The sequence below is a fragment of the Alligator sinensis genome, unplaced genomic scaffold (assembly GCF_000455745.1).
Source record: "Alligator sinensis unplaced genomic scaffold, ASM45574v1 scaffold623_1, whole genome shotgun sequence".
NCBI lineage: Eukaryota > Metazoa > Chordata > Crocodylia > Alligatoridae > Alligator > Alligator sinensis.
In genome coordinates this window covers 465,305-473,432 of record NW_005842769.1, presented here as the reverse complement: position 1 = coordinate 473,432, position 8,128 = coordinate 465,305, and positions in this window count along the sequence as shown.

Sequence of the window (8,128 nt, the reverse complement as noted above, 5' to 3'; positions counted from 1 at the left end):
CCGGGAGCCCAACTGCCCAATGGCAGCGCCCGGCCAGGGAGCCGGCCCCCGCCCGGAGGGAGGGACCTGCAGATGTCAGCTCGGGCGGGGGGTGGTGTCTCCCGAGCTGGCCCTTGTCCTGCAGTCAGACGGGGTTCTGGGACCAGAGGGATCCCGCTCTGGGCAGAGTCAGCTTCACCCTGCTGAAAATGCGCCCTAACCACCAACCCACCTTTATGCTGAGGGGGCTCCTGCCTCTTCCCATGAGAAGGTTTACTGGGCCAGCTCCAATAAATGGCACTTGCTTTGCCTTTACACCTCTGCTCTCAGGAGTACTCAGCGGCGGTCCAGGATTTGGAAGAGAGGGGGAGGTGGTGCGGCGCATGGTCACATGTAACAAAACATGCTTTTCTCCGGTTAAAAAGAAACTAGCTTTACTAACAATAGAGCCTGGGGCTATACTATTCAGTTAATGCAAAAACAAGTATAATTTTATTGGAATGTGCATTCATTTGCTATATAATAATATAGATTAAAACCACAACAAACTAGGCAAAAGACACTCAAAAGATGTTGCTTCATCAGTTCTGTTGTTAGAATTAAATCACCTTGCAGATTCATAAAGCAAAATCTAGCCTTCCTGAGCATCTTGGCCGTGCATCCACTGCTTTAGTAAGAGTTATCTCCACACCTGAGTTAACGTTTTTAGCTAGAGTTAAAAACAGACAGCAGGACTGTCAAATAGGAGCTACATAACCAGGAGCAGCTATGGAAGCAGAATGGCTGAAGAAAGGACAGCTTGATGAGTGGAACATTAATACCATTTAAGAAAAGAGAGTTATTAACAGTTGTGGAATGAAGTGATCAGAAGAAATTAGGTAGATTATAGCGAGCCATGAAGTCAAGTGACTCCCTTGCTGCTATCTTAATAGAAACAAGGCCGCCAGGGCCAGGCAGTTGGTTTGGGTAAAGCAGGAATCAGAAGTGGGTGTGACTGCACCACTGCATCCACCTTGGATCCACCCCAAATATTTTTCTATCATCTTCTCTTTAAAGGCTACAGTTGTTTAGAACAATGGCAACAGCTCTTTCGGGGAGAGATTTCAGACAAATTTTCAAGCATGGTGTTCTTTTTCTGACATCTGGGAAAGAAGCAGATACAGCCTGAGCTAAATACTTTTGTTTAACCTTATTATGTAAATGACAGGAGTGACTTGCACAGGAAACCTGTGAAATGGAGAGAAATTACAATAGTTGCACATTGGGTAAAGAATGTTTGAGAAAGATGAATGTAATTCTGTAAAATACTATGACCACTCAAAAGTTGAGACCAGCTATTACTTGTGGAGCACAGAGAGGTTAGAGGGACAGGTTAAGTGTGATCAGTCATAAAACCATCACCTATGTTAAGTCTGCAGTTTTGTGTGTCCGGCAAAGTTATGCTATTTTTCTCCCATCTTCTGAAAGGTTTTGCTTAAATTTTCCTTCGGATACTAACTGTCAGGCCAGAGGTGAGGTGGTTATTCTGTTTAAAGTGTCCTCGCACTAATGACTTGTTGTTTTTGTCCTTTTTCCATTTCCCTAAACCTTTTTTGGGGGACCTGTGTACCTAAATAAACCCTGTTTCAACATCAAAACACAGCTGCAGGAATTCCTTTTTATTCAAGTATTCAGAGGTTAAAGAACCCAGCACAAACATGTAAAATATGAATTTAGGTGACCAGAACTCTAGTATAATGATTGCAACTTTCACCTGGAGGTTGAAAGTGGAGACCTGAGTTCTAGTTCCTGCTCCAGTAAATACCCAATATAAAATTTGGCTGAGGTCATACCTGGGTCAGCTCTGACCTAACCTGACATCCTAAACACTAGACTAGTGGTTCCTAATCTGGGGGCCACAATCCCATTTGGGCCCATATAAATTCAGTTACTGCACATGGACTTGGACTGCAAGTGGAGTTGGGTGTGGTCACAAGCTGACCAAATTGGGTCATGACCCTGGAAGTGAGTTCACAGCCTCAAAAACACTGGCTTTTGTTTTTAAGATGGCTTGTGTTACATATACAGCATCTAAAACAATGAGAAACTGATTCTCCAGGCAGTAATGCTAAGCAAAATGGAAGTCATCACAACTCATCGCTCCATGTGCGCTGTTAAGAATGTCCTCAAACCTACAGGAAAGGAGAGCGGGCCAAGTTGGAAGCATCCCACACTTAGAGCTGAGTTCCTTTAATGCAACCCCCACTGCAAAATGTTGCCAACCCTTGCTCTAAATGGTTCTGCCAAGAACCCAAAAGGCCATCTCATTGAATTGGACATATCATCTGGGTCCAGTTGAAGCTATTCTGCTTTATAGGAATATTGAAATTGTCAAGTAAGCCAAAGAGAAAGTAACTAAAAATGATTCTGTAGAATGGTGATTAGGAGCCAAAAATAAAAATAAAAGTCTTTGATGGTAGAGCAGGCAGATGAATAAAGAATACTTCACAGTTGCTGCAAATTGAATGAAGGCTGTGGTGAAATAGAAATAGTTGGCCTCCTAGGTTTCCTTGCTGTCAGATTAAAGATTTCTATCTGCAAAGTATCTTGTGGTTGCTGATGTACAACAACATCATGTTAAAAGAAAACACATGCAGGCATTGTCCTTCAACAGCATATCCAATGGCGATGGGAGAGTGGTGACAGGGACAGGAACTATTGATTAATGGAAGTTCCTAGTTACAGACCTGCGTGGAGTCCATGATTGTCATATTGAACTTGGAACTGAGATAGGTGTGCAAATTGACAGCTCCAGTCTGACTGAGCAGGCCTATACCTGGAACATCCGCACCCTAATGGACAACTCTAACAGCGACCAACTGTAACAAAGGACAGAACTTGTGGTCAGAGAATTTGCACAATTTGATATCGACATCACCGCTCTTAATGAGACCAGATGTGCAAGGGAGGGGCAGCTTACAGAGCATGGTGATGGCTACACCGTTCTTTTTGAAAAGGAAAAGCCAAAAACACAGACCCCTCTATAGAATTGGTTTTGCTATTAAGACCAAGATCGTTACTCAGATACTGAAATGTCTGGTTGGCATCAGTGAGCATCTCATAACCCTTCCTCTTCAATTGACTAACAGACAACATGCAACAGTCATCACTACCTGAGCCCCAGCACTTGATGCAGATGATGAAACAAAAACAAGAATTCTGTTCTAAATTTGACCAAGTCCTGTCATTTGTCCCCAGAAGAGAGACAATAATTTTTGAAGATGTCAATGCTAAAGTGAGCAGGGACTCTGAGCAATGGAAAGGAACACTTGGAAAGGAAGTCAATTCAAATGTAATTCTTCTCCTGAGCTAGTTTTAGGAACATACTCTCATCATCACAATCTCCTTATTCCACTAAAGCAACAGATGAAAGACATTATGGATGCACCCTAGCTCAGAACACTGACACCTGATTGACTACATCATAGAGTGTGCCCAGAACTGTCACAAGGTCCGTATCACCAGAACTATGACCAAAACAGATGTCTGCTGAGATGGATCATTATTTGATACACTGTCGTGTCCATATCACCCCAAAATGACATGAACAAAAGAAGCAACCAAAGACAAGGTTCACTATTGAGTGCTTGAAAGACCTTTCAAAGAGCAATCATCTTCAGCAGTGCCTCAGCGAGAAACTATCCAACCTCCCTGATCATCTTCATGCCATCAATCAGTGGAAGAGCCTCAAGAAAGGTATCCATGAAACATGCAAAGAATCTTTAGGCTTCTCCACAAAGGAACATCAGGACTGGTTTGATGAGAATACAAGCTGTCATTGACAGAAAAAAGCAAGTTTTTGAAGCTTGGTGAAATGACATGAACTCCACACAGAAGCAAGACCTTTATTGCCACACTAGCCAACTGTCCATCGGGAATGGGGAGCAGGCAGGGACAGAGTGCTGCCACCCACCACCCCACTCCACCACCGCCTCCCAGGAGCCGGTGAGGAGGAAGCTTGCCCCACCATCCCCTCTGTCCTCCTTGGCCAGCACCCCATGCCACCACCACCTCCAGCGAGCAGGGGGTGCAGGACCAAGGCCTGCCCCCCGCCACTCCATTTCCTCTGTTCCCTCTGCCCCCACTGTCATGGCGGCGCTCTGCTGTGCCGCCACCACCTCCTGTCCAGAACACTTTTGGAGTACTCTGATTGGTTGTTTCAGTCAGCATTGTGATTGGCTGCCAAGACAACAAATCAGAGTGTGAATAAAGCATTATGGACAGACAGACTAAGGCTTTTATTATATTAGAATTAAAGCTGAGACCAAATAAAAATTCAAGAGTGAAAGAACAAGTGGTGGGAGAACAAAGCAAAAGAGATGCAAAAGTTTACCCCAAACCATGGTCAGCATAGTTTCTTCAGCATAATCAAAGCTATCTATCAGCCAAGCAGACAAAGCCATCTCTCTCAGGTCTAAGGATGGAACAATGCTCTTTAAAGACAACTCCACCATAAATGCAGAGGGAAAGAAGCACTTTCAAGAGCTTCTGAATTGAGATTCTAATTCCTTGACTGTACCATTGAAGCCATTTCCCAACATCTCTGTCCCAGGGGGATGAGAAGAGAGGGGCAGAAACCCCTCTCCCCTAATCGGGGTCATGGTGGGGATAGCCCACCGCAACCTCAAGGAAACAGCCCCTTGAGCAGGGTGTACTTGCTTTTTTCAGAGGCAGCGAGTGAGGGCAAGCTGCAGAGGAACAAGCCTCCTGCATGGTTCATCAGTCATTTTACTATATGGCTGGAACCAGTGCAGGAGGATGACAACATCAGAAGATGCCGCCCAGGCATGATAAAAGCCAGTAGTGGGGAAAGGGCAGGGAGAACTCAGCAGAGAGGAGGCTGTGAGTCCCTCACTCAGGCAGGCCCATGGGCTGACCAGGAACCCTCCTGTTCCTGAGGGCAAAGGCCAGGGGTCCATTCCCCAATGAAAGAGCACTCAGCACTGGGCCCAGGGAGTGAGCTGAGACCTGGGATCACACCAAGGGATGACTGGCACCTTCAGATGCAGGACGCATGAATAGGGAGGAGGCCCCAGGCCCTTCCTGAAGTTTAAGTTTGAACTTTCTTTTGTCTTCATACTGAGGCCCTGTAGGCTGGGAGAAAAGGCCAGAGGATTAACGTTGGGGGCTAAGCACCCCAGGGCTCCTCAGACACTCTCGACATAACAGGGCCAATCCACCATTAGGGTCGACCCAATACCCACGAAGCCCCATTGGGGAGGGCGTGTTGAACTGTCCCCAGGTCCATGGCTGATGAGCTGCAGACCACAGCCAATAGGAAAGAGGCAGCCAACTAAATCATCACAGCACCTGACCTCCGAGGTCAAGAGTGTGAGATTGGGGATGCTGGGGGGCTACGGCACACAACAGAGGGTCAGACTGACCAACATCTGACCATCCCAACAGGCTGGCACATGGCAGGAGTGTCGGGGAGGTGGAGCCCCTGGAGCATCCACCAGTTACAACTCCCAGCATGTCCTTCCACAACCAAGAAGAACCCCAGTACTGAACTTAACACCTAAGACATGGCAAGTGAGTGTCAGGGTTTTCCCTGGGGAGGAGACAAGCAAACACCAGGGCAGCTGGAACTGACTCCATAGCAGGCTCAGAGCTCTGGCTCGAGAGCTACCTGGGAGAGGCTCTATGAAGCCAGGCAGGTGCAATCTCATTAAGGATGATATTGCAGGTCCCCAATTTACCATAATTTACTTGAATCTAAGACAACCCTGATTTTAAGATGACCCATCCATATTAGATTCTATACAAAGAAAATGTATAAATGTGTTATAATTTATATTTGTATTTATATTCATATTTGTATTTATATTTGCTAGAACCTAATTATTGGACAGTTGTCTTTACTTCATCTTCCCATCACTGGGGGGGGGGCAGGCAGTGGGGAAGCAGGTGGAGTGGGAAGGGTCCAAGCACTTTGCCTTCTGCTTATGCCTGCCCCCCCACTCCCCCATAGTCTCAGGTCCCCCCTTGTGCTCACCTTCTGTCCCCTCTTCCTCCCCAATCCTCTGCTTCCCCTCTCCCTCACAGCCTCTGCTCCATGCTATCAGGCTTTATCCCTCTTCTAGCCTGGGGCACTGAGCATAGCCCCATCCTGGCCCCACACCATGTGGGCTGTGCACCATTGCTATGGGCACCAGGCTGGGGCCATGCTTAGTGTCCCAGGCGGTAGCATACACAGAGTCTGCTGGCAGAGAGCAAAGGTAAGTGGGGGAGGGAGGAAGAGAGGTAGGCAAGGGAGCAGAGGCTGTTGTGAGTGGAGATGGGGATAAGAGGTTGCAGGGGGGAGATGGTGGGTTGAAGAGGTGGTGGGAGCAACAGGCAGCAGCTGCAAATATGGCCCTGACCTTGGGTAAGGGTTGGAACAAGCCCAAACCACAGCAGTTGCCTGCCCCCACCCCAGCACCCTCATACTTGATTCTAAGATGTGGAGCTTTCCCTCCCTACCCTACTCCATGTTAAATACCATTAAGCAGATGAAGAACAACAGAGCATGTGGTCCTGATGGAATACAACGTGAGCAAGGTGGAAAACTCTATACATCATTATTATGCAAATCTGGAAACATAAACAGATTTCAAGTGACTTGAGAGATGCCAGAAGTGTTACCATATTCAAGACGGAAGATAGTAACAATTATTGTGGTATTGTGCTGGGAATATAGCTGGGAATGTCCTCACCTGCATTCTCCTCCATAGACTCACTTTCCTTACACAGCAATTTCTATCCAAGTTCTGATGTGGTTTCAGATTACCCCAAAGTACAATAAATCTGATCTTTATTGTTAGACAGCTGGATGAGAAGGGCGGCGAGCAACACCAAGATCTCTACACAGCTTTTATTGACCCGACTGAGGCCTCTAATTCAAACAGCAGAGAAGCCCTATGGAAAATCTGGATGAGATTTGGATGCTCATCAAAATTGGTTATCAAATGACATGACAACCTTCCTAAGCAATGGCTTGGAAACAGACCCATTCACTATTAGAACTGGAGTCAAGCAAGGATGTATGATTTCACCAACACTTTTCCACGTATATCACAGCTATTCTACAATTCATTGCTGATAGACTTGCATCTGGATTCAGCATCCAGTATCCCATGGGTGGGAGAGTCTTGAATAACAACCAGTTACATTCCAAATTAAGATAGCCAACACTTCTATTAATAATCTCCAATATGATGATTACTGTGTTGTGTGTGCCCACTCAATTGAAGAGCTCCAAGGTATTCCCGATTGCTTAAGAGAAGTATTTGAAATACTTGGATTCACTGGCAGCTTCTTATGAAAGCCAGGTTACTTTACAAATCTGTCTTTACCAAATGCCCTATTATCTTTAACTCTATTAGTCACTAATATTTTGACAATTCTTTGGTATCCTTGATCAGTCAGCTTCATATTTTAACCTGGATTGTTTTGTGTTGTGGTTTACTTCTCTTGTCCCATCCTTTATATATTTTATTTTGTTTTCTTACTGATTCCACATATCTCTCTAACCAGTATAGTTTTTTGTCACCCATAAGTTTTTTCATATCTATGTAATCATGGTCTTTATCTTTGAACAGCACCAAGTTTTTGTTAATAATTTCCACTCAAATTTTTTATTCCAGTCACTTATGCAACAATTGGTTTTCTGAGTGACTGCATAGTTATGAAGTGAGAAAGGTGAAAAATATCTTTCATCTCAAAGACCTGCCAATGTATCTTGCCAGAGAGACTCTACTTGCTAGTCCATTTGTGGATTTTATCTTCAGTGAATCTGTCATTTGTACTCTGTTGTAAGAAATATGTGTTAGTTTGATGCGGACCATCATCCACTATATTGTTGGGGGGAAGGGAGCAGGCACCCTGAAGCATGCATGCTATGAGTTGCTCAGGCAGCTGCTGTGTGATGCATGAGCTCTGGGCACCCAGTAAATGTGGGCACCACAATGCAGGCAGGGGGGACTTGAGCTGCATGGAATGGAGCAGAGGCAGGACATAGCTGCATGAGATGTCACTGTCACTGCCAAGAGCCAAGTTAACCTTTACCTCCTTACCTACTAACACTGAATTCAGAGCTTTGGATCCTCTCTCATCATATAAAACTGTGGCA